The sequence below is a fragment of the Choloepus didactylus genome, chromosome 13 (genome assembly GCF_015220235.1).
Source record: "Choloepus didactylus isolate mChoDid1 chromosome 13, mChoDid1.pri, whole genome shotgun sequence".
Lineage (NCBI taxonomy): Eukaryota > Metazoa > Chordata > Mammalia > Pilosa > Megalonychidae > Choloepus > Choloepus didactylus.
This window is the reverse complement of record NC_051319.1, coordinates 39,124,082-39,150,050: the sequence shown is the minus strand read 5'-3', so window position 1 is coordinate 39,150,050 and position 25,969 is coordinate 39,124,082. Positions and strand designations below refer to the sequence as shown.

Here is a 25,969-nt window from a genome sequence, read left to right as displayed (position 1 = left end):
CTGCGGTACCAGGGAGAATATGCACATTTTACAAGTTTTTTATTTAGGAAAGGAGATAACTAAAAAGTCTAGTGTAGTTTCTGGCATGTGGTCATTAATTTTTGAGGCTAATAAACATGGGGTGATAAGGAGTCAGTATGAAATTATCTTTCTTGAAATTTAATAAAGTATATCTTAAAGTGTTTAGAAGAATGTGTGGCTATAGTAGAGGGTATTTGAAGATGAGGTAGAGAAAGCAATGCTTTCAGATTAGAGACACATTTACCATTACACTCTCTTCCCCCATTCATTCCTTCAACACTAGAAATAAAGTTGTTTGAACTATTGAATGTGGTCAGACTTAGCTTTAAAAGGATTTCAGTTGCATTAAAAAATTCTCCTATTCCACCCTACTGTTCCTGCTGAACGATTGCAATGTCTGAAAAATCCTACCCTTGAAGCTACTGTTTTGACTTAATTCTGGTAGATACCTCTTTTAAACCCAAATGTGTTATGTAGGTGGCGTAGCACATATCAGGGCATTAGTTTCGTGTCTGTACTAGCTGTAAAAAACACAGGGCAAAATTTCAAGGAAAAGTGAGGAGCAAGTTATCATCAGGGGAAAAATACTAATGTTTGTGTATTTAGTGTGTGCTGTCCAGAAAATCAAAGCCCAGATGGAGGCTTGCATGAACTTCGTGTACCTGGGGGTCCTCGTGACAGCAAGAATCAGAAAAGACAGGTAGGACAAGGACAGCAAAAAGAACCTTATCAGAGTTCTTGACTCTAAATTATAGATCCCCAGGCTTTTTTGCTTGCTTTCCCTTTTCGTATATTTTAATGACTTTTTTTAAAGTATGTGTTTTATAGGATAATTAGGAGGGATATTTTCTTGAGGTAAGCTATTCAGCATTTATGGTTAATTCTTTACAGTGATGAGCACAATCCCTGACAACAAAATAGACATCTTTACCCAATAGTTTTGCGCACCTGCCATGCACAGCTTCCTTGCCATGTAGTGATAACTCAGAGATAAAGAATTCATGTTTTCTAGCCCAGGGAACACAACAGTGTAGGAGGGGGAGACCAAGGCAAACTATACTGCAGGAAAACTACTCTAGCTTCAATTCAGTCAAATGTCTCTTCTATCAACCCTTAACTGACCAGAATTGAAGGCAGTTTGACTACTTCTTTCTTCAAGGAAAAACCATGTCTCTTGCACACAACTCCATTAATGTACTTACCACACTGTGTTACGATCATAATTTTATGTGTGTGTCTTTACAACTAGTTTGCAAGACTCTTTGAAGCAGAGGGCTCAATTTTGTTCAAATTTATAGCCTTAGTGCCCAACGCTGAGTTTGACACATAATGGGAACTCAATGAATGCTGCCTTAATGAATGAAGGAATGTTTTATCATGTTGTGAACCATGATCGAATAGAGTATCAAAGGGCAAAGTATTAATTCTAACAGAGAGGGAAGGTGCCGCAAAGGTGATGACCTTGAACTTGGACCTTGACGGTTGAGAAGAATTATGCTTGTATACAATCAAAAGAAACTCAGCAGATTTGTAAGCTGATTGGAAATGCATTCAGCTAAATCACTTAGAGTGCCCAAATACAACCTAAAGACAGCTTGTCAAAATGTGTTGGAAATTGCTAAGGGAAATATGTTGAAGCTCAAAGCAGCAAAAGTATTTATTTTTCAAGCAATGTAAACAAGAATTCATGGGGGAAAAAAGTGAGAAAATTCGCAGCAGTGCATTTCTTCTGTGAATACCATGCTGTTGGTGGGCCTTTTCCCTGGATCACAGGGCACACAGCTGGAATTTGCATGAGGATGTGATGCGACTAATCCTTTAATAGTGCACTGAAGGTGAGCTGACAGGCTTGCAGCAGTGTGTCATATGGTTGACAGGATTTGTCACACCTTGGGTCCTCCTCACATGGAACTTGTCACTGGCTCTTCAGCTTCTCTCTCTTCTTTCCTGGAGGGGGCAAATCATCCTTTTAATATTTCCCAGGCATTCCCACGCTGAGAGTCAAGTGATGTGTGAGGAAATCTTGCCTAAAAATAGGAAAAAGATATGTCAGGGCATTATTATGGCCAATTTGACTTGGAGAAGTCCAAGGAAACTAGATCTCCTGTGAAAAAAGTTAAAATAGCAGATTTACTGTATTTAACTGTGATGGATGACCATAGAAGTGAACCAATCTTGATTTATGTCTTCACAAGTTGCAAGTTCAAGGACTCTGAGAGTTAGCTCATAGAAGGAAGAGCTTGAGTTTCATAAATTTACTTGCCCTCAAAAATATTGCTTTACTTTTCTCTATTTAAAGAGATTGAGATTCTTTCCTGTGGTGCGGTTTAGTAGACTTAGGCACATTTTTGTCTTTTCTTCAAGGTGTGCTGGGTTTTAGGGAGTTACAGTAGGTAATCTATGGTAAGAGCATCCATCAACAGAATTTTAGTGTCCACATGAAGAAAGCCTATAATTCTACCATACTCTATACTAGTTAGACTACATCAGAATTATTTGTTTTCTAGTTACACATCCACTATTTTTAAAGGGATCAAAGATTAGAGGCTTGAGTACAAAGGAGGACAAATAGAATTGAATTGTGTCTGAATATCATGGCACATGAGGACAGATAAAATGGCTGGGTGTATTAAGCCTGGAGAAAGTAAAATCAGTGAAGAGAACAATAGCTAAAGAATTGTCATAACAGTTGAAGTAAATCTTTTTTTTATTTGTTCCAGAGAGACTAGCTCTGAGGACAGTATGGGAATTACTGGAGGATAGGTTTCATTTCAAAGTGTAATGACTGAATGTGGAGGAGACCTAATCAACAATACAATAAGTTACCTGGAAAAGTTTTAATAGGGCTGTTTAAATGGAGGCATCAGGAATGTTGTAAGAGAGATTTGGGATTAGATAGAAATTTCAACCAACTGAATTTATAATCACTTCATAACTATAAAATTAACCTACCAGATAATTAGATGAATTACAAAACCATAATAATAAATATGGCATGTTGTTGGACAAGAACAGACTATAGACCAATAGCATAGAACAAAGAACTCAGAGTCAAAAACATAAATAAATAGAAACTTAATTTATAATAAGGGGGACCCACAGATCAATGAAAAAGATAAATTGTTTAGTAGATAGTGTTAGAAAAACCATTTCATTAGATGGAGAAAATTAAGATTGGATACCTAACTAATAGCATATAAGTAAGAGGAATTCCTGCTGAATTAAATCTAAACATTAAAGGTAACACTATAAAAATAATAGAAGGAAATATTGGAGAATATGTTCATGATCAGGAAGGACTTCTTAAAATTTCAGAAGCACAAAACATAAGGCAAAAACCTTGTTTAATTTGATTACACAAAAATAAAAATTATGTTCGAAATTGACTGAACAAAATTAGTAGATATATAAAAGAATATATAAAGAATGGGAAAAGAGATCTGAAGTCTAAATATGGCAGAGCAATAAAAACTACAATTACCAAAATTCAACAAGAAAAGACAGCCACAATAGAAAAATTAGCAAAGGATGTGAATAAGCATTTTACAAAGGAGAAATCAAAAAGCTAAGAAAGAAATGAGAGGCTCAAAATCATTTACAAATAGAGAATTACAAATTTAAAGACAATGATTTAGCATATTGCACTTATTAAGTGATCAAATATTCAGAAAGCTGGCTAATACAAAGTGTTCTCATAGATAAAGGATATACGAATCTCCATGAACTGCTGCGAAGAATGTAGACTGTAATATTCATTCTGGAGACAGGCTGCCATTTTCTAATAAAAAGGAAATTATATATGCCTTGTGGCCCAGGAATTCCACTTTTTGGTGTAAAAAATTCTCATACAAGTCATCAGGGAGACATACATGTACATCATTGCAGCAATATTTATTGTAATAGGGAGTTTGAGGCAAACTGGGAATGCATTGTTAGACTGGTAGAAAAGAAAACAAAGTGGATACACACTGAGGTGGTTTGAAACTGCATGTACTCCAGAAAAGCATTCTTGAAGTTAATCCATTCCTGTGCGTGTGGACCCATTGTTAAGCAGGATCTTTTAAGGAGAACCTCATTCAGGGTGGGCCTTAATCTTTGTACTGGAGTCTTTAAAAAGAATGAGATTCAGACCATGAAAAGCAACAGAAGCAAGAAGCTGAACTCAGTGAAATCAGGAAGAGAAGGGAGAGACAAGCAGACACTACCATGTGCCTTGCCATGTGGCAGAGGACCCAAGGATTGCCAGCAGCTGGTCTTTGGGAAGAAAGTATCACCTTGATGATGCCTTGATTGGACATTCTCACAGCCTCATAACTGTAAGCTTATAAGCTAATAAATTCCCATTGTTAAAGCCAACACATTTTATGGCATCTGCTTTCAGCAGCCTAACAAACTAAAACGTACATCATGGAATACTGTGCAGAGTGTGGAAGCCGTGGATTAGAAATACACAAAGCAGCATGAATGGTCTTAAAACATAGCATTTAATGATAAATGGGAATACATATATTACATATAGTCATATATAACACAATACTTTTTAAATAAATTAAAAACACATGGACACAAAATTATGCACATTTGTCAAAACTTGCATATGCAAAAGTATATATTGTATATATTAGGATAAAAAGGAAATATATTAGGTTAAAAAGGAAAAGGAGTATAGTGTGGGAATGACAGGGAGTAAATAAATAAGAAAAACAAGAAAGGGACTTTGCATGGATAATTGGTGATAATGTAACTGGAATGGAATTAGTATAATTAACTCAATCCTATATATCTGAGATCCAGAAAATAAAATAATAAAATAAAACAGTAAAATCACATTTGCATTCAGGGGTCTGAAGGACTGATGACATTGTTCAACTGTAATTTGTACTGCATATTTAACTGCTATTCATTCATATTCTTTACTCAGCTCTCCTACAAAGAAATGAGACTTACATCCCCTCCATGGAAGGTCTCAAGGTTTTGCCTTGTAAAATACAGGTTTTGTTAAGGAGTTTTCTTCTAGCTTGTGCATATGCATATCTGAAAGAACAGCAAAAGAAAATTATCTACGAATTTTCACTATGAAACAGTTTTCAGCTATGCACTAAAATATTTCAATCATTTTTAAAGGTTTCATTTTTAATGGAAGAAAACTTTAATTTGAAGATAATATGAAACTGTTATAATAGCTTATTAAACATAAAGGATAAAAGAACGAGGGAACCTTTAAAACAGTAATTAAAAGAGCTGATGTTTGTCTAATGCATTTATTCAACATCTTCTAGCAGTAAGTCATGATAAAGTTAAAAATTTTGCCTATATATTCAAGTTATGAATGTTGCTGAAATGTCTGTCTCCACCAACTGTTAAAGTCCTGGGATATCACTGCATTGTAGCCACAATAAGTGGCAAACAACGTACTCAGAATACCAGACACATGCACACACTGCGGGCTGTAACCTGCCTCCTTACAGGGAAGTACAGAGGCTGTGTCACTGTCACAGAACTGGAGAGGAGTTGGAGAAGCTAGATATAAATTCCAGATCAAAGTGAAAGCCAAAGTGACAAAATAACTCTTTTCCATATAAACAGGCCCTATTCCATTTCAGGGTGTTGTAGAAAGTTTACAAAAAAATTACATGAATTAAGTAATTATTGCCTCACAAACTGCCTGTCAGATAAGTAGAACGATATTAACTTGATTTTACAAAGGAGAAAATTGAGTCTACAAAGAAATTCTCATAAATATGTTAAAGGCCACATGATTGGTATGCAAAAGTATGATTTGAACACAGGTTTCCTGGGTCCAAGTCAGAATAATTTTTCCAACATGATTCAAAACTTTGATTAGACCATAACAGCTTCCTCAACTTATTTCCCAGTTTGAATCAGAACTTATATTTTCTTAATGTCTGTCATAAGGGAAAGGTCTCATACCAGAAAGGAAAATTATTTCTGATGGAATCATAGCCAAGCATTTTGGTATAATACATGATCTGAAGTTATAATTTTAAGCTGGACTGATGTTGATTTGGTTGTGTTTTATAGATATGCTCAATAATCCATGTAGAAGGATAAAAGGTATGCTTTAAATAATGTATAAAATAATACAGTGATGTTGGTAGACTGATTATTCATACACTGCCTTACCTTTGTTTATAATATTATATTGGCCAACAGTGTAGAAACAGAAAAAGAGTCATAGAAGCCTAACTAATGAATAGAAAGAAGATGAAAATTTAGAAATATAGTGCTGGGCTCCTCTACAAATTAGGAGAGTGTTTTTTATATCATAGTTATTTTGGCAAATAAATAAATAAACAAACAAACAAATAAATAATAAATAAAGTCATTCCTAATATGAGTTCATAGGACACAGATTTGTCCGTAGAGAAAGAATTCTAGGTGGCTGACAGGAAGAAGATGGGATCCAACAATTCCATGAAGAGATCCAGAGCCACAGAAATCACTGCTTTAAAAATCCTCTCAAATACTTCCCATAATTTTGTGATTAATTTGGTTAATGCCTGCTTTTAGCAACGTCCAATTACTCAGGACAGGGAGGGGGGAAGTATATAGTTAGACTATTCAAAACTTGGTGCCAGTCATTTTAATTCAAAAACTGTAGATCTTGACCCATCAATCAGTCCCCATGAGCAATTTTTTGGAAATAAAACAAAATGAATGGAATGGAATAGGACTGGGGGAATAGGATGGAATGGGATGGAAAATAGAACAGAAAACATAGTATTTCAATGCAAGTGGTATGGGTAAAGTTTAATTTGTGAATTGTTTCAATTTTTACGTACCTTAGTTTATACGTATATATTTATGATGTAAAATATGCTTCTTCCTAAAATTGTGAAATGCATTCAACCTTATGCTGAGAACTACAGAATTCAGCCCAAGAAAAGGGATAGAGATGGAGAGGAGGAGGAAGGAACCAATAGAGCAGGTATCTTCAGAGCTGGTGCCTTTTGAGGACCACTGGGAGGGTAATGTTAGGTTCAGAACAGAATGTGCAGACTCTGAAAACCAAGGTGCAGAGGGTTAAGTGGCACATGTGGGAGCAGAACTAAAAGAAATTTACTGTCAAAGTAAAATGGCAGGAAAAAAGTTTATGTAGCTGCTTAGAACAAAGAAAGGATAAGGGGGAACGGAGAGGGGACCAAGGAAGACGTAAGCTATGTGAGATGTCTGGGGCAGCATGTCTTGGGTCGAGGATCATAAATCTGCAAAAACTGCCCTGGCAGACTATTTGTGCAGGAATAGGCTTATCTAGTGAAGACTTGCTGTGTCAGTATGACTTGTTTATCACAGTTCCTCCTTTCACATAGAGGCAGGGTCTTAATTATTAGCACCACAAAGTACTGTGGGTATGTCAGCTTGACTTAGTAGCTTTTTGTTTCTTCTTTGTAGTTTGTGAGTAAAATGGAAGTTTAAGTATTAGTAAAGCTATTTGCCATTTCAGCTTCACAATGAGAACACTGAATACTCAAAGCCTGTAAGATTCAGGCAAGACACAGAGGACTAGACAGTGGTCTCTGAAGAAAGACATTTGGATTGTACAGGCGTCCCACTCAGCCCAGTCTCCCACAGTTTAGTTGATTTTCAACAGTCTAGGCCAGGAGTCTGTCAGCTATGGCCTACTAACTGATATGTCTCACAAGCTAAGAATGGTTCTTACATGTATAAATTGTTGAAGTGAATCTAAAGAAGAATAAAATTGTGTGTGGTAAACACTATATGAAGTTCAACATTCAGTTTCCATAAATATACTGACACAGCCACACTCACTCATTTATGTAAAATCTCTGACTTCTTTTGCCCTTCAGTGGCAGAGTTGAGTAGTTGTGACAGACACTGTATGGCCAGCAAAATCTAAAATATTTACTATACAGTCTTCTAGAGAAAATCTTTGCTGACCACTCTTTTTGCCGATCACCCTTCTAGACTACTCCATGTGGATCAGCAGAATAAGGGCACCTTTTCACAACTCAGTGCTCAATGATGTCACATTGGCAGCTGATATCAGCCCCAGTGGAGTACTTATACCATCGAAACTGACTGCCTTAAATTAAGGCTTTTTTTTTTCACCCAAAAGCCACTTGTTAAGCATTTACCAACACCTTGCTGCATTAAAGATTTACTAGACTCACTTAATAGCTGTATACATTTGTGTATGTAGCTCTGACCACCCACACCATACAAGATTGCTTTTAGGATGAGGTGAGATAAAGCAATTGAATACTCTATTTTAAAAACAAAATCCCTGCAAGTGTAAGCCACTATTAATATTAGATCCATATCCCACCATAAATGTGAAATGAGAAAAAAAATAAGAAGGAAAATCTAGAACAGACATTTAATATTGGGAGATTCATGATCATCCCCAAATAGATTTGCCTGAAAAATTGGATGAGCTGAAAGCTGTTCTTCTCTAGATTGTACATAGTATAGCTGCTGTTAAAACTTCATCATCAACATCTCCTTTAAAAATTTCCTCAATATTATAGTTTCTTCAATTTACGTTAGAGCTCTGTTCACTATAAGACTGTTAAAAACAAAACAAAACAAAACAACACAAAAAAGATATATATATAGGCAAGGACTGTTAGGAACAGTTTTGTTAAGGAAATTTAACCCCAAACATTCAACATGGTCCTTTAATAAAAAAAATTACATCATCAGAGAGATGTACACAAATATGTGCTATCTTTTTGTACTTCTTGCTTAAGTTCTAGATTGATGTCCTGTCTGTCAATGCCCACCTTGAATTGCAAGAATCTTGGGAAGCCTGGCTTTAGCCTCCTTAGATAATTTCTATCCTTCAAATCTGCAAACATGATTTGTTTTATTTCTGCTACCAAAATTAAAGCATCATGCTGTACTGTTGATTATATTTTTAATATAGAAATAGTTCTGTGTTATATATTATACTATGACCCAATATTCAGACTCAGATAGAAATGGGAATCCTTGCCTCAACTTTCACTCGGTTCCCTCAATTTCCTCACCTCTAAAATGGGCATTATGAAACCATCAGGGGAGGGAGTTGGATCACCATGCCAGTTCCTCTGTCTCCAAGACTCCTGAGTTGGGCAAAGGTGTGAATGTCCTGGGCTGGAACCTTCTCTACATCACTTACTAGTTGAGTAATTTTGGACAAGTCCCTTTATTTTTCTGAGCCTTCATTTCTACATGGATAAATGAGAATAATAAGGACACATACCTCTAAGTATTCCTATTTACAGACACAGATAATATACGTGTGAACTATTTCTATTTTCCACAGTGGTACAGGACATTTCTGTATATTCTTATTATATATCACTCCCTTGGTTCTTATAATTATTGACATTTATTAGGTCTTTAGTATTACCTTTGAGAATTTAACTTTCACCTTCTTTCAGATTTTAAAATATGATGCTAAACCATAAATTATCCAAATATTTCAGAATTATCATTTTCTTCTCTTTTTCTTTTTTACTCATTTCTCTGTTTTTTTAAAATTCACTTCCCAGTTGATTATTATCTCCATCTGTAGGCAATAGAGAAGGGCAAACTTTTAATCAGTGTATTTTATTAAAGCCAGATTCTGGCGCTCTAGATTTTGCCTATCAATGTCTATCTAAAGGTCTCTCTAAATTAGGATTTACTGGATTATTACATGGAATAGTTTAGATTCCAGGAGTAGAAGGAGGGGAAAAGATCCCATAAAATGGCCAGCATCAAAGAATAACTTAAATCAATTCCTCCTTAGTTCTAGTCAACTGACTTCTCTCAGAATACAGAATTTGGTTCAACGGGCAGGACAATAAAAAATAGTCACCTGTCAGTCTATATATATTAGAAAACATTTTGTATGTTCTTAGCTCTATAAGTAATGGGGAAAAAAGTCAAACCCAGGTTAATTATGAAGAGAAAAAAATACAAAACCTTAAATGTAAAATTTTCCTTAGGTAGGTTGGCAAAGTTATACTCTTTGAATAACTGTCTCCAGCAGACTTTTATATAAGTTCAAAACCAACTTGTAAAACACAAAATTTCATTCAGTCCTTTAACAAAGATATATAAAGACCCAAGAGTAAATGTGACTGAGACAATGCATCCCTGCATTTCCAGCTGTTGAGGAATACTGGTTCAACTGGTGGAAAGAGGCATATATAAACAGGCAGTTGCCATGCAACATGTTGAATACTAGCCTGGAGAACTGTACTCAGAAAAAGGAGTCACTAATGTAATCTGGAACATGCTGTCCTATAACCTGTGGGGACTTGGAAAAGGTAATGTACAAGCTCTGCCTTATAAAACCTATTCTTTAAGAATTGTGTCAATCAAGACATACGTAAAAGTAGATTATAATCTTCATTTGAAATTTAAATTCAGTGATAATGGTGAAGTGGCTAAATGTATAATATCAAGTTTTAAGATTCTTTCTTGAAAACTAAAAATGTTACAGTATTTTTTTTCCCTCATGTATTACAGAATCACTATTTAGAAGCAGATCTTCATGTAGTCCAGTTAGCTTAAATGCTTTGGCTCTAGCTGTGTAATTTAGACATTTCATCATTGTCTCCAGAGAAAAGCTGACTAGACAGTAAGATCTAGTTTTTTCTAAAGCATAACTCCATTAAAATTTCTTTGGTGATTTTCCAAAACTTGTAATGGAAATATGGAATTTATAACTTGGTTTATTAGAATCCTATGCAGCAAATAGAAAAGCTCTCTGTGGAATTTACTATTCTTATTCTTTTATTCCAATGTATTTAATTAATAATAACATTATTTGGTCTCTTCTCAAGTTTAATGAACTCATAATCACCAGCCATTTTACGAAATCATGACTATTTCAACCAGTGTTTCTGTTCTTGTGGCCATTAAATACGAAAGTATATATTATTATTATTTAAAATCTTTATGTACAGCCACTGATTATAATAGAATTTATTAGTTTTTTAAGAAAAGATGAGATGGCAATTGAGATCAATAGAAAGCTAAATATGACATCCATAAATTAAAAACTAGGAAAATTCTCAAGAAGCTATTTATTTCATAAATTGAGTCTCATTTGAAAACCACAGTAAAACTAACACTCACAGTTGTATCAAAATAATGGTTTTATTTTGATTCCCCCTACTCTACCATAAAATGGCTTCATGGGAAAAAGGTCATCATAACAAGGGTGACCTTAAGTGTGGGTCTGAGACAGTTCTAGTTTATACTGATATCATAATATAATTATTAATAGCACCCTGCTCATTTTCAAATTTTTCTTGGATTGGAAGTAAACTGTATGGTCACCCTATTTATAATTGAATATAAGACAATTGGTCATATTGCACTTATGGATAAACATTGAATATCAGATAAATGATGAAAAAGTTTATAATTGCTTATAACCATAAACAATTTGTGAGAATATTGGCTCATTCTCCATATTCAAAGACATACTTAATTTTCTACTTTTATTAGATAAAATATCTTAATTGACTTTAGGTCAAGTCTACATAACAAAGGAAATAAATGAATTTAAGGCCAAATATGGTTGACCAAAATAAAGTTGATAATGATCTAAGTTTCTAAACTATAGAACTACCCAGTTGTTCAACAAATGTATGACCAGTACAATTACATATCATGCCATTCTTTTATAGGGACATTGCTTCATTCTCTTGCTGAATCACCTTTAATGCAAGGTTATCTTTGTAATTTGATCTCTCTATTATGCCAAAATTACTCTCATCTAGAACATCAGCCCCTTCCCCTGATGGTAAAAGGATAGTTTTGATATATATCAATTACTGGAACCTAGCTACTAAGAATTATAAATTACTATGGGTGACAAATTAAAGTCTTAAAATCTAATTGCTTCAATTTGTGGTAAGTGCATTAAATTATTATGAAAGGAGTTACACTGAAAGTTCCAAGTACTAGTCCTCTCTTTATAACTAAAGAACAAGTAGCTGCTTTTCCTATCATGCCTTAGGGATATATTTTATTCTGTAGAAATCTATCAGAAGAGCTTAAAGAATGAAAGTTCACTTTTTATTTTTTAGTCTTTAATCTTTACCCAGTGTTTGGCTACAATGGTACCAGCTGTGATGGTTGTAGCTCAGGTTAAGATTTCAATGATTTAGTTTGTGGGACTTAATACAATATTTCTATGTTAATAATAATCTTCATTTTCTCCTGATCTAAATTTGAAGAAAGGAGATCATGAAGAAGTCTCTTATATCCTCAATCTAATAACAAAGTGGAAGATATTTTTCTTCTGTATTCATAGCACAGATTCAAATCTGGAAGATTTTCTAGGTATGAGTAATAGGAAACAAAATAAAAAATAAAATACTTGCCTCATTATCATTTTCTTAATCTTCAATTCAAGGTCATATTCCATGTAGAAAGTAGTTTAGAACACCATCATATTTAATAAAAATTAATAAAAGAAAACCTTGCAATCATTTCAGAATTGAGAAAAACAATTAACTTCTTCAAAATATTATCAAACTGCAAATTATTTATTTTAAAACAAGTTTCTTCTTTTTCATGATGGTTTTAAAAACAATAATCATGAAACCAATGGCTCTTAAATTGTTTGAGCCATGAATACCTTTGTCAGTCTGGGAGGTCTATAGATTCATTCTCAGCATAATAATTTCAAATGCATAAATAAAATATTTAGTGTTACAAAGGAGGACTAATATAGATATAACTCAAATCCCAATTTATCAAGCACTTATATAGAATATTATAAGTGACTGAACTGGTCTATTCCCCATAAAGTTCACAGCAGAATGATGCATGTAAACATAGTTGACAGGAGAACTATAAGTTGAATCTGATTTCTCAAGTATAAAGGTAGATAGTGAAGCAATTTTCAAATGATGGAATAATTATCTTGCCAAAATTGAATAAACAGATCTTTAAGGCATGTAACAAACTAGACAGATTGTTAATTTTATATGATCTACCTAAATTGCCCAGCTCTACATAGCAAATTCTGAGTTTTGTTTTAATGCTTTGATCAATCTTTTCTCCTCTGAAGGCTTTTCCTGACCTACCTATAGTAAGAACTAATTATTTCTTCATGTGTGCTCCCAGAGCTTTTTTTGACATTTCAGTCATAGAACTTTGCAATATAATAAATGTCTTATTTATTTGTCTGCTTTCTTAGTAGTGCATGAGTTCCTCAAGGACAGGGACTGTACCTTATGCACTTTTATGCCAGATGCCTAGTGGAGTGCTTGAAGTAAAATAGGTACTTAATGATTTTTTAAAATTTAGTTTGATTGAGATTGTTCATTTATCATATAATTATCTGAAGATTCAAAGTGCACAATCAATTGCCCACAGTACCATCATACAGCTGTGTATCCATCACCACAATTTTTTTTTTAATTTTTAGAACATTTTCATTACTCCAGAAAAGAAATAAAGACAAAAAAAAAGGAAACTCAAATCCTCCCATACCTCTAACCATCCCCCCCTCCAATATTGACTCAGTATTGGCATAGTACATTTGTTACTATTGATGAAAGAATGTTAAAATTCTACTAACTGTAGTACATAGTTTGCAATAGGTATATATTTTTCCCTATATATCCCTCTGTTATTAACCTCTAGTTATAGTGTCATACATTTGTTCTACTTCATGAAAGAGATTTCCAATATTTTTGCACAGTTAATTAGAGACATTGTCTACCACAAGATTCAGTTTTATACATTCCCATCTTTTAACCTCCAACTTTCCTTCTGGTGACATACATAACTCTAAGCTTCCCCTCTCCACCACATTCACATACCATTCAGCACTGTTATTCTCAAAATAATGTGCTACCGTCACCTCTGTCCATTTACGAACACTTAAGTTTAACCTAGTTGAACATACTGCTCATAATAAGCAACCGCTCCCTATTCTATAACCTTGTTCTATATCCAGGTAACTTATATTTCATATCTATAAGTTTATATATTATAGTTAGTTCATATCAGTGAGACCCTGCAATATTTGCCCTTATGTGTCTGACTCATATCACTCAATGTAGTGCCCTCAAGATTCCTTCACCAATCCTTTTTTTTTTCCTAAAGACAGTTTTGTTCACCACCATACATATCCATACTAGTGTAAGGAGGTGTGGCCCCTTCAGTTTCTGTTTTGGGTGTTTTCCCCCAGGCTCTGGGGCTCGGTTCTGAAGGGAAAGCTGGGCCCCACCTCCTTACTCTTAGGGAAGACACACCCCTTAGGGAGTTATCATTTGCATTTGAATTGTCTCGCTGACTCTGTTGTCTCCACCCCTGTCCGGGTCAGAGGGCTGTGAACTGACAATGGCTGAGGCCCTCTCCACTGAAAATGGCTGCGGCTGTCTCCTCTGAGCTCATATTTCATGCTGCTATCTCAGGCATTCCTCCCAATCCAGGTTTGTGTACAATGTGTGGACAGTCACAGTTGTCCCCCAGCAGTTGTTTCAAATTATTTACTAATGGTTCCTAGTTGTTCATTAGTTGTTCCAGGGCACTAACTAAATTCCACTCCTCTCTATGCCACCATCTTGCCATCCTCCCAATAATGGTTTTTGAAGAAAACAAAATGTTGTTGAAAGACTGTAACAATGGTCAGAAAACAAAGAATCATTCCTTTCAGAATAGGATTACAAAACCTCACTTGAAGTCTTTTACATTATTTTGGGTATGTTTCTAATAAATATGTTTATCTAACTTCCCATGGAAAATAAAATGAAAATCAATTGCTGAAAAGTTGAGGCACCACTGGAAAATGTGGCCAAATGTGCAGGGAAAGTGAGGGCTATGAAGCTGGCCAGAAAAGACAAATCAGATGTGCACACAGTGACCCCCATGGCAATTTATTTTAGGAAAATACTGTTTCATACTTGTGCTGGTTTGGATATATTATGTCCCCCAAAAGCCATGTTCTTTAATGCAATCTTGTGAGGGCAGACATTAATCTTTTGATTGAGTGTTTCCATGGAGATGTGGCAGGACTTTGGATTAAATCATTCCCATGGAGATTTGGACCCTACCCATTCAGGGAAGCTCTTAATTAAATCACTGGAATCTTGTAAGAGAGCTCACAGACAGAAGGAGCACAGAGCAGTTGAGAGAGACATTTTTGGAGAAAGCCATTTTGAAACACAACCTGGGAACACTGGACTAGCAGATACCTGCCATGTGCCTTCCCAGCTGACAGGTTTTCCAGATGCCATTGGCCACTCTTCAGTGAGGTACCCTCTTGCTGATGCACTTGTATAGCCCTAGAACCATAAGTTTGTGATTTAATAAATCCCGTTTATAAAAGCCAATCCATTTCTGGTGTTCTACATAATGGCAGCATTAGCAAATCAGAACAATACTCTTCTGAACAATGAAAATTATTTATGCTTGTTAGTAAAATAATATGTTTTAGTAAAAAGTGTTAGCCAAACAAACCTTGCAATATACTAAAAAGAAAATATGTCTGGAAAGAGTGAATTTTTTTTTTTAGGAATGCAAGGATAGTTTAACATTAAAAAATCAATCAACATGATTTGCCACATCAACAGAAAAATATTGAGAATGGTATGCTATGATTATATAAGCAGATACATTTTTAAATCATAGAAAAAAGTCAACACAATAACTGAACAAACTATTGACAATAGAATGTCCCAAAATATACTTGGGAAACTAGGATAGAAAGATACAAATCTTTACAACATACTATTGGTAAATGACAAACCTATTAAAAATTTATTGAAAATTTACTCTTTAAGATGGGGAACAAAACAAAGATGGTCACTATCGTTATTTCTATTCTACTTTGTTTTGTTTTAGATACATAAATAATGCATTAGACACTTTTTAATAACACAAGAATTGGATACGAAGAAATAAAACCATTTTTATTAATATAGATGATATGAATGGGCACATAGAAAATCCAAAAGAATAATATATGCTAAAAGAATTAATAAGTGGATTCAGAAGTTTTGTTGGATATATGTTCAGAATACAAAAAATCATTTGTATACAAATAAGAATAAACTAAATGTAAAAATTAAACCATTTACAATAGAAGAGAATTATAAAATAATTAGAATAAATCTAAAATTAGATGTGAAGAACTTCTGCATTGGAAAAAAACATTGACAGAAAATATAGATCTAAATAAAAGGAGGAATTATACTATATTCATGGATTTAAATATTCAAAATTATAATTTTTCAATTCTCCTTGAATTGATTTTTGGACTTAATGTATTCAACATAAAAAGCAAGCATAGCTTTAGAAATAGGTAAGCTTATTTTTCACATGATATAGAATATAAAAGGCCAAGAATACATTTGCATATTTTTTTATTTTTGCAATTTTGAAGGAGAAAACAAAGGTAGAAAATTTAGATGAACAGATATCAAGATCTTTCATGAACTAATAGTAATTAAGACAATGTGATATTAGGGGAAGGCCAGATAAACAGACCAAGATAAAAGAAAATGGATTCTAGAAATAGATGCTGTGATGGTTTGAAGATGTATACATTCCCAGAAAAGCTTATGTCCTTTTAAACATTCCTATGTGTATAGACCTATTTTAGGTGGGACCTTTTGAATAGGTTATTTCAATTGAGATGTGACTTACTTCATTCAAGGTGGGTTTTAATCTTCTTACTGGAGTCCTCTATAAGGGGATAAAAGATGTTTAAAAAAAAAAAAAAAAGCCCCAGAGAAGCTGAGAGAGGAAGCCAGTGAAGCCAGTAGCTAAAAGAAATTAAACCCAGGAGAGAAGGACCAGCAAACATTACCATGTGTCTTGCTATCTGACAGAGGATTCCAGGCTCACTGGTAGCCAGTCTTCAGGGAGAAAGCATAACTTATTGATGCCTTAAATTGGACATTTTCATGGCCTATGAACTTTGAATGTGTAAGTTAATAAATCCCCATTGTAAGAGCCAACTTATTTCTGTTATATTGCAATGTCAGCTTGAGCAAACCAAAACAGATGCAAACAGATATAACCATCTAATTAAAACAAACATATCACTTTAGTAATAATCTTTTCAATAAATGGTGCTGGTCAATTGTACATCCATCCAGAAATAAATTAATCTTGACTTCTAATTAATGTCACAAAAGTCAATTTCATACAGATTGCAGATTTAGCAGTGAAAGGTAAAACAATAATACTAGGTGAGAAAATTAAATATTTCCATGAATTTGGTGTAAGAAAGGATTTATAAAAGAAGACCCAAAACAATAACCCTGAAAGAAAAAGCTGATAAATTTCTGTTTACCAGCTGAGTAATTTTTGTTCATCAAAAAATATGTTTAGGAGAGTGAAAATGGTTGGTGCAGTATAATTGAACTTATCTATAATATGTATTCAAAATGCTGAAAGAAAATACATAAAGCTCTCAACCAAGATTCTTATAACCAACAAAACTATCATTGAATTATAAAGGAAAAATAATGACATCCACAAATACACAAAAACTGAGAGAAATAATCTCTAGCAGAACTTCCCCTTTCAAGAAATAATACAGGAAATTCTTAGACTGAAAGCAAGTGACTATAGAGAGTAATTCAAATCTACCTGAAAAAAAAAAAAAGAGTGCCAGTAATGATAATTATATAGATAATTACAAAGACAGTATAATTGCATATTCTCCTGTCTTCTCTTGCTGTATTTAAAAAGAAAATATATGAAATAATATTTATATAATTCTATTTTTTGTTCCAGTGAAATATAGAACTGTAATATATTTGGCAAGAAGAGAACAAAGGTGGTGATTGGGAACAAAAGCTGTAGAGAAATAAGGAAATGACACCACATAGTAACTCTGATGCACAAGAACAAAAGAGAATTAATATATCAAACTATATTAATATATACTTACTCTCCTTTTTCTCTCAGTTCTTTAAAAAACATAAAATTGTATAAAGGAATAACTATACCAATGTAATGTTGGGATTATAATGTGAATAAAATATGTATAAAATAACAGCACATGAAAGGGAAAGAGGGAAGAGAGCTATATAGGATTAACATTTTTAAAGATCACTGAAATTAAATTAGTATAAGTATGAAGTAGATTCTGATGAGTTAAGATGCATATGTAAACCCTAGAGCAACTACTAGGAAAATAGCTAAAAAATAAAGCAAAAAAATCATTAAAAGAATAAAAATGTTACAGTATAATACAACCACTTAATGCAAAAGAAGGAAGTAATGAAGAAACGAAAGAATCAAAAAGAAATATGAGATACAGAAAACAAATAATAAAGTGGTGTTCTAGTTTGCTAATGCTGCCTTTTCGCAAAACACCAGAAACGGATTGGCTTTTATAAAGGGGTTTATCTGGTTACAAAGTTACAGTCTTAAGGCCATAAGGTGTCCAAGGTAACACATCAACAATCAGGTATCTTCACTGGAGGATGGCCAATGGTGTCCAGAAAACCTTTGTTAGTTGGAAAGGCATGTGGCTGGTGTCTGCTCCAAAGTTCTAGTTTCAAAGTGACTTTCTCCCAAAATGTTCCTCTCTAGGTTGCAGTTCCTCAAAAATGTCACTCTTAGTTGCTCTTGGGGTGTTTTTCCTCTCTTAGCTTCTCTGGAGTAAAAGACTGCTTTACACGGCCATCTTCAAACTGTCTCTCATCTGCAGCTACTCTCTCAGCTTCTGTGCATTCTTCAAAGTGTTCCTCTTGGCTGTAGCAAGCTCACTTCTTGTGTCTGAGCTTATCTATTGCTCCAGTAAACTAATCAAGGCCCATGAGGAATGGGCGGGGCCATACTTCCATGGAAGTTATCTAATCAGAGTCATCACCTTCAGTTGGGTGGAGTGCATCTCCATGGAAACACTCAAAGAATTACAATCTAATCAACAGTGATGCATCTGCCCACACAAGATTACATCAAAGATAATGGCATTTTGGAGGACTTAATACATTCAAACCAGCACAAGTGGTAAATGTAAATCCAAATATTTCAATAACAATGTTAAATGTGAATGAATTTTTTAAATCCAGTCCAAAGCCAGAAATAAAAAAGAAACAAAATCCTATTATTTTCTGTCTGCAGGATGCACAATTTAGAGCCAAAGATAAAAATAAGTTAAAAGTAAAATGATGGAAATGATATATCATTCAAACAGAAATCATAAGAAAGTTGGTGTTCCTCTATAAGTATTAGTCAAAGTAGTCTTTAAATAAAGTATTACTAGAGATAAAGACAAAATTTTATAACAATTAAAGGGTCAATCCTTTAGGAAGATACAACAATTACAAACATTCATGCACCTAACTTTAGAAATCCGAAATATATGAAGCAAAAATTAAAGAATAAAGGGAAGAATAGAAAACATTAATAGTTGGAAACTCCAATACCTCACCTTCAGTTGTGGAGAGAACTAGGGGTGATATCAACAATAGAAGCAACTAGACCTAATAGACGTCTGTAGAACGCTCTACTCAACAACAACAGGATACACATTCTTTCAAGCATATAGAGGATACACATTCTTTCAAGCATATAGACCATATGCTAGGCCATAAAACAAGACTCAATGAATGTAAAAGGATTGGAATCATACAAAGTATATACTCTAACCACAAGGAAAGTATTTTAGAAATAAAAACCAAAAGAAACTTAGAAAAATGATGAAAATGTGGAAATTAATCACAAAGGAAATTAGAAAATAGTATGAGTGGAAGTAAAAACAAAAACACAATATACCACAACTCATGGGATAGAGTAAAAGTGTTGCTTGAGGGAAATTTATAGCAATAAATAGCTATAATAGCAGTACATAATTATATGAAAAAAGAAGAAAGATCTCAAATCTACATTAAGACACTGGTAAAGCAAGAGCAAATGAATCTGAAGCAAGTAGAAGAAAGGCAAAAGAAAAGATACGAGAGATTATTATAAAATAGGGAATAGAAAAGAAAAAGTGAAAAATCAACAAAACCAAAATTTGATTCCTTGAAAGCATCAATGAAATTAATAAACCTTTAGCTAGACTGACCAAGAAAAAATGAAGACTCAAATAACTACAATCAGATATGAAAGAGGGTGATGACTCCTGGACTTACAGAAATAAACAGGATTTTATGAGAATATTATGAATAATTGTAGATGAACAAATAAGATAGATTAAAAGGACCCAATCCTAGAAAGACACAAAGTACCAAAATTGCCTCAAGAAGAAATAGAAAAAAAGAAGATAATAAAGAGATCGAAGTTTACTACAAAGAGAAGCCCAAGCCCAGACAGTTTCGCTCGTGAATTCTTCAAATTATTAAAGAATTTACACCAACTCTTCAGAAACTCTCGGAAAAATAGAATAGTAGGGAATAATTTTCAATTAACTCTAAGAGGCCATTATCAGCCTGACACAAAAACCAGACAAAGACACAATAGAAACAATAAAACAGTATCTCTTATGACTATACAGCTAAAAATCCTCAAATTTCCCGCACAGTGAATCCAGCCACATGTTAAAAGGATTATGCAACATGTGGAATTTATCCTAGGGATACAAATCTAGTTTAACATCCAAAAAATAGTTAATGTATACAGTATATCAATATAATATAATAAAGGGCAATAATAACATAATAAAGGGCAATATATCAATATAATAAAGGGCAAAGTCACAATCAACACAGAAAAAAAAAAGCATTTGACAATATTCAACACCCTTTCATGTTACAAACACTGAAAAACTGGGGATAGAAGGGAAACTCCTCAACCAGATAAAGGGGATCTATGAAAAATCTACAGCTATTCTCACACTTAATGAAAGAATACAAGTTTCCCCCTATGAGCCAGGACAAGACAAGGATATCCACTCATGGGGCAATTAGCTAAAATCAAAAACAATGAAAATGAAGGCAACCTGATGGGAAAAGAGGATATAAAACTCTTTTATTTGCAGATGACATGATATTGTATATGGAATATCCCAAGTAATTAAAAATCTATCAGAATTAATAAATGAGTTAATCAAGATTACTAGATTAACATACAAAAATCAATTGTATTTCTACACAGTAGCAATGAACAACCCTACATGAAATAGGGAACACAATTACATTACAATAGCATCACAAAGAACAAAATACTTTGGAATAAATTCGATAAAACAAGTGCAAAACTTGTACTCTGAAAACTATAAAACATGATTGAAATTAAAGTCCATATAACTAAATGGAAAGCCATTCCATGTTCATGGGTCAGAAGACTTAATATTATCAAGATGGCAATGCTCCCCAAATTAATCCACAGATTAAATGCTAGTCCTATCAAAACCTTGTCTTCTTCTGACAGAAAGTAATAGGCTGATCCTAAAATAGCATATGTAAATATAGGGAACCCTGAACCACAAAAGCAATCTTGGAAACAAATAAAGAAATAAAAAGAAAGTTGGAGGGCTCACACTTTCTGATTTCAAAACTTATTACAAAGCAATGGTCATCAAGGTAATGTGGTACTGACATACAGATCAGTGGATCCGTACTGAGCATATAGAAGTAAATCCTCACATTTATGGCCAATTGATTGTCTATAAGGATGCCAAAACAATAAAACAGGGAAAGAACAGTCTTTTCCACAAATGGTATGAGAAAAGCTGGAAATTCACCTACAAAAGAATTAAATCAAAACTATTCATTGAGCCAAATACACAAATTAACTCCAAATGGATCACAAACTAAACCCAAGTGTTATAACTGTTAAACTTTTAGATGAAAATAAAGGAATAAAACCACCTGACCTTGGTTTTTAGTCAGAGTCTTCTTAGATATGACACCAAAATCACAGGCAATGAAAGAAAAAATAAAATTGACTTCATTAAAATTGAAAAAACCTTTTTGCTTCAAAGGATAGCATCAAGAAATTGCAAAGGCAACTCAGAGAATTTGAGAAAATATTTGCAAGTCATATATCTGGTAAGAGCCTAGTATCCACTAGAATATATAAAGGACAACTCAATAATAAAAATATAAATAACCCAATTAAAACAGAAAAAGTATTCAAGTAGGCATTTCTCAAAAAAAAAAAAAAAGATTTACAAATGGTCAATAACACATGAAATGATGCTCAACATCATCAGCCATTAGGGAAATGCAAATCAATATCATAATTCAACTTCACACCCAGTAAAACATAAAAAAAGATAGATAATAACTGGTGTGGAGAAATAGGAACACTTATACATTGCTGATGGGAATATAAAATAGTGTAGCCACTTGGAAATCAGTTTGGCCATTCCTCAAATGTTAAACATAGCTACCTCATGACCTAGAATTTCAACTCCTAAGAATACAGTAAAGCAAATGAAAATACATGTCCACTCCAATACTTATACACAAATGCTCAAAGCAGCATAATTTATACTAGCCAAAATATGTAAGCAACCCACATCAATCGATGAATGAATAAATAAAATGGTGTGTAGACACAAAATAGAGTGATATTTGACCATAAAATAAAGTAATGACATGCTACAATATGCATGAACCTTGAAAACATCACTCTGAGTCAAAGAAACCAGTTACAAAATACTGCATTTATGTAAATGTCATTATCTATATAAAATGTTCAGAATAGGCAAATGAAGTAAGTAGATTAGTGGTTGCCTAAGGTTGAGGGGGAGGTAGAGATAAATGGGAAGTGACTGCTGATGAGTATGGGGTTTCTTTTATGTGATGAAAAACCTTAAAATTGATTGTGGTGATGGTTGCCCATCTCTCTGTATGTAATAAAAACCATTGAATTATACATGCTATATGGTTGAATTGTATAGTATGTGAATTATATCTCAAAATATTTGTGTATGTCAGGAAATGCAATTGACCATAAAAGCTGGTTTTCACAAGTACTTTAATGTTAATAGATGGTTACTTTTTCTCTCCAATATAGAGGTGTGTTGTCTCTTGTCTGATTTACTCTGCACATTGGCCGGACTGTCCTTGGAAGCTGGGCTTTCTGTTTTCACTCACAGGTTCTTCGCATAGGTAAAAGCTTCTTTGACCACCCAGCACTCGTTTTCACCCTTCCCTGCTTTATACTTCTCCATTGCACTTATCAATATTTTATATGGCATCCATTCTACTTGCTTGTCTATTTACTATAAATCCTCTTAGAAAGTAAACACAGCAAGGGCAAGCATTTTTGTCCATTTGGTTCACTGCTGTGTCCTCAGAACCTCACTGATGGTTGGCACATATAGGTATATAGACCCTCAATAAACGTGTGTTAAATAAATAAATGAATGAATAATTAAATGAATGACTTCTTTGAAACCATCATTTTCCTGGTGATGTGAATCTGTCTTTTGTTCCCTGTACACTAGCCACATGTTTACTTATAACACTTGGGATTTGGTCAAATATTAGTTCAAGCTCACTTTGAATATTTCTTGTCTCCTATTTGACAAATAGATTTGCATTTTCCTATTTTCAGGCTTCAAATATTTTTTTGCCTAGTCTCTGACATAGTGTGCCTACAATCTTATTATCTCCAAGGCCCATTATACTTGTGAGACATCATGATCAAGTGGAAAGAGCAATATATTTGCAATTACGGTACTAAAGTGCTACTTAAGAGGGGTGTGAACTTGAACTATTTATTTAAATTCTTTGTGAAATGGAAGCAATATTAATATTAAGGCAGTTATTTGTTTTAAGGAGTGAATGAAAAACAGATTTAAAAATCAGTTGATAAAAACAAGCAAAAAGTAATTACATTGGTATGATTTTTGAAATTTATTTGACAATTAAGCTACTGTCTCAATGTGTTCAGAAGCAATCTTCTCTATATATACTCTCATCTGTTAAGCTAATGGAAGCATCATTTATCTCCAGAACATCAAAAATCTTTTAAAGGGATGAAAATATTCCCATGTGATTCACTATGTGCTTCAGTGAAGGCTATAGCAAAAAAAACCTGGAAATTAGTACAGTTAGAGAAATTCATAGCTAAGTGAAGAGCATAGAGTATAATATGAAGAAATCATCTTAATGCATCATAAACACTTGATATAAATGTTCTCTAAAATGTGCTTTGTTTAGTAGGATCTGCTTTTTGAGAAAACTTTAATTTGAAGAACTTTTTTTCCAAGCACCCAAGACTTTAATCTTGGGAGCAGAGAGAGTGTTTCAGATTTTTAGGAACATGTTGTGTGTGTGTGTATGTGTGTGCATGGTTTCAAAAATTAATGACCTTTTCCCCACTGAAACTAGAAATTCATTCTTCACACACTTGGGGAAAAACAAATGGAATTTTATTTCTTTCATATTTCACTCTTATTCTGTGATTGAGTCCACTAATATGTATTATACCAAAATTAAATTAACAGACATAAAGAAGATATGGTGGGTCTTGTTCATGGATAGTTTTTTTCCCCAGTTTAGGGCTTTTACAGATAAAACTTCTGTGAATATGCATGTAAAATATTTGTATTGACATACGTTATCGTTCTGTTGGGTAATATCAAGGAGTGTAATGTTGGTTCATATAGTAAGTTGTATGTTTAATTTTTTAAGAAAATACCAATCTGCTTTCAAAAGTGCTTGCAGCATTTTACACTCCCACCAGCACTGTGTGAGAGCTCTAGTTCCTTGGCATTGTTACCATCACTTATTATGATTAATCTTTTTTAAATTAAGCCATTCTAATAGATGTTGTTTTAGATTCCTAAGCTGCTCCAAGCAAATACCACGAAACGGGTTGGCTTATACAACGGGAACCTATTAGTTAACAGTTTTGAGGCCGTGAAAATGTCTAAATCAAGGCATTATAAATGCAATGCTTTCTTCCCAAAGATTGGCTGCTGGCAATCCTTGGTTCCTCTGCCATGTGGCCAACCACCTGACAGTGTCTGCTCGTCTCTCCTTTCTCTTTGGGGTTTTGTTGATTTTAGCTTCTTGCTTCTGTTGCTTTCTTTCCTCTGTATTCATTCCCTTTATAAAGGACTCCAGTAATAGGATTGTGACCCATCCTCAAGGACTAGCCTCATCAAAAGGTCCCATTTACAATGGGTTCACATTCACAGAATATGTTTAACTTTCAGAACAAGTTTTCTGGGGCACATACAGCTCCAAACCACAGCAGGCATATAGTGGCATCTCCAGTTTTAATTTGCCTTGCCTCAATGTTGAGTATTCATGTGCTATTTGCCATCCATACACCTTTTTGATGAAGAGTTTGCTCAAATCTTTTGCTCATTTTCAGTTGCATTGTTTGGTTCTATATTATTGAATCTTGAGAGCTTTTATATATCCTGGATATAAGCCCATTATCATACATCATTGACAATTTTTTCCCATTCTGCAACTTGCTTTACCATTTAATGGTTCTTTATAAAAGCACTTCTTAAAATTTTGAAGAACTTTATCAATGTTTTCTTTTATAGGGATAATGCATTTAGCGTCATGTCTAAGAATTCTTTGCCTAACTCCAAGGTTAAAAAAATGTTCTCCTATTTTTCTTCTAGAGATTTCATATATTTATGTTTTAAATTTAAGTCTGTAATTTATTTTGAATTAGCATTTGTATATGGTATGAACTATGGATTTAAGTTCTTTTTTTCTTTTTTTAATTTTCTTTGCATTTGTTCCACTACCATTTATTGAAAAAGACTATTCCTTTTCCCACTGAAATGCCTTTGTACTTTGTTGAGAATCAGTTGTCAAATTCCTGTGGGTCTATTTCTGGACTCTGTATTTGGCCTGAATAGTCTATGTTTTCAGTCTTTACTTCAATACCACCCTTTCTTGATTATTGTAGATTCATAATAATTTTTGAAATTTGGCAGTGTATTAGTTAGGGTTCTCTAGGGAAACAGAATCAATGAGAGGTGTCTCTGATTATCAAATTGTAAAAGTGACTCACGCAACTGTGGGTATGCACGAGTCCAAATTCTGTAGAGCCGTCAACAAACTGTCAACTCCAAGGAAGA

At 33.7% G+C, this 25,969-nt stretch overlaps 1 long non-coding RNA gene across 2 annotated transcripts in view; it reads right to left on the bottom strand.

The window, feature by feature from the left end:
- Positions 1-1,714: 1,714 nt before the first annotated feature.
- Positions 1,715-25,969, bottom strand: part of LOC119508414 — a 46,992-nt gene continuing 22,737 nt past the window's right edge. Inside the window, exons 2-4 of one of the 2 annotated variants that reach the window (XR_005211454.1) lie at positions 15,198-15,287; positions 4,969-5,055; positions 1,715-2,048 (exon numbers count right to left, since the gene is read on the bottom strand). This is a non-coding gene — a long non-coding RNA (uncharacterized LOC119508414). The remainder of the gene's footprint in view (positions 2,049-4,968; positions 5,056-15,197; positions 15,288-25,969) is intronic. The other variant, XR_005211453.1, reaches the window with a different exon arrangement.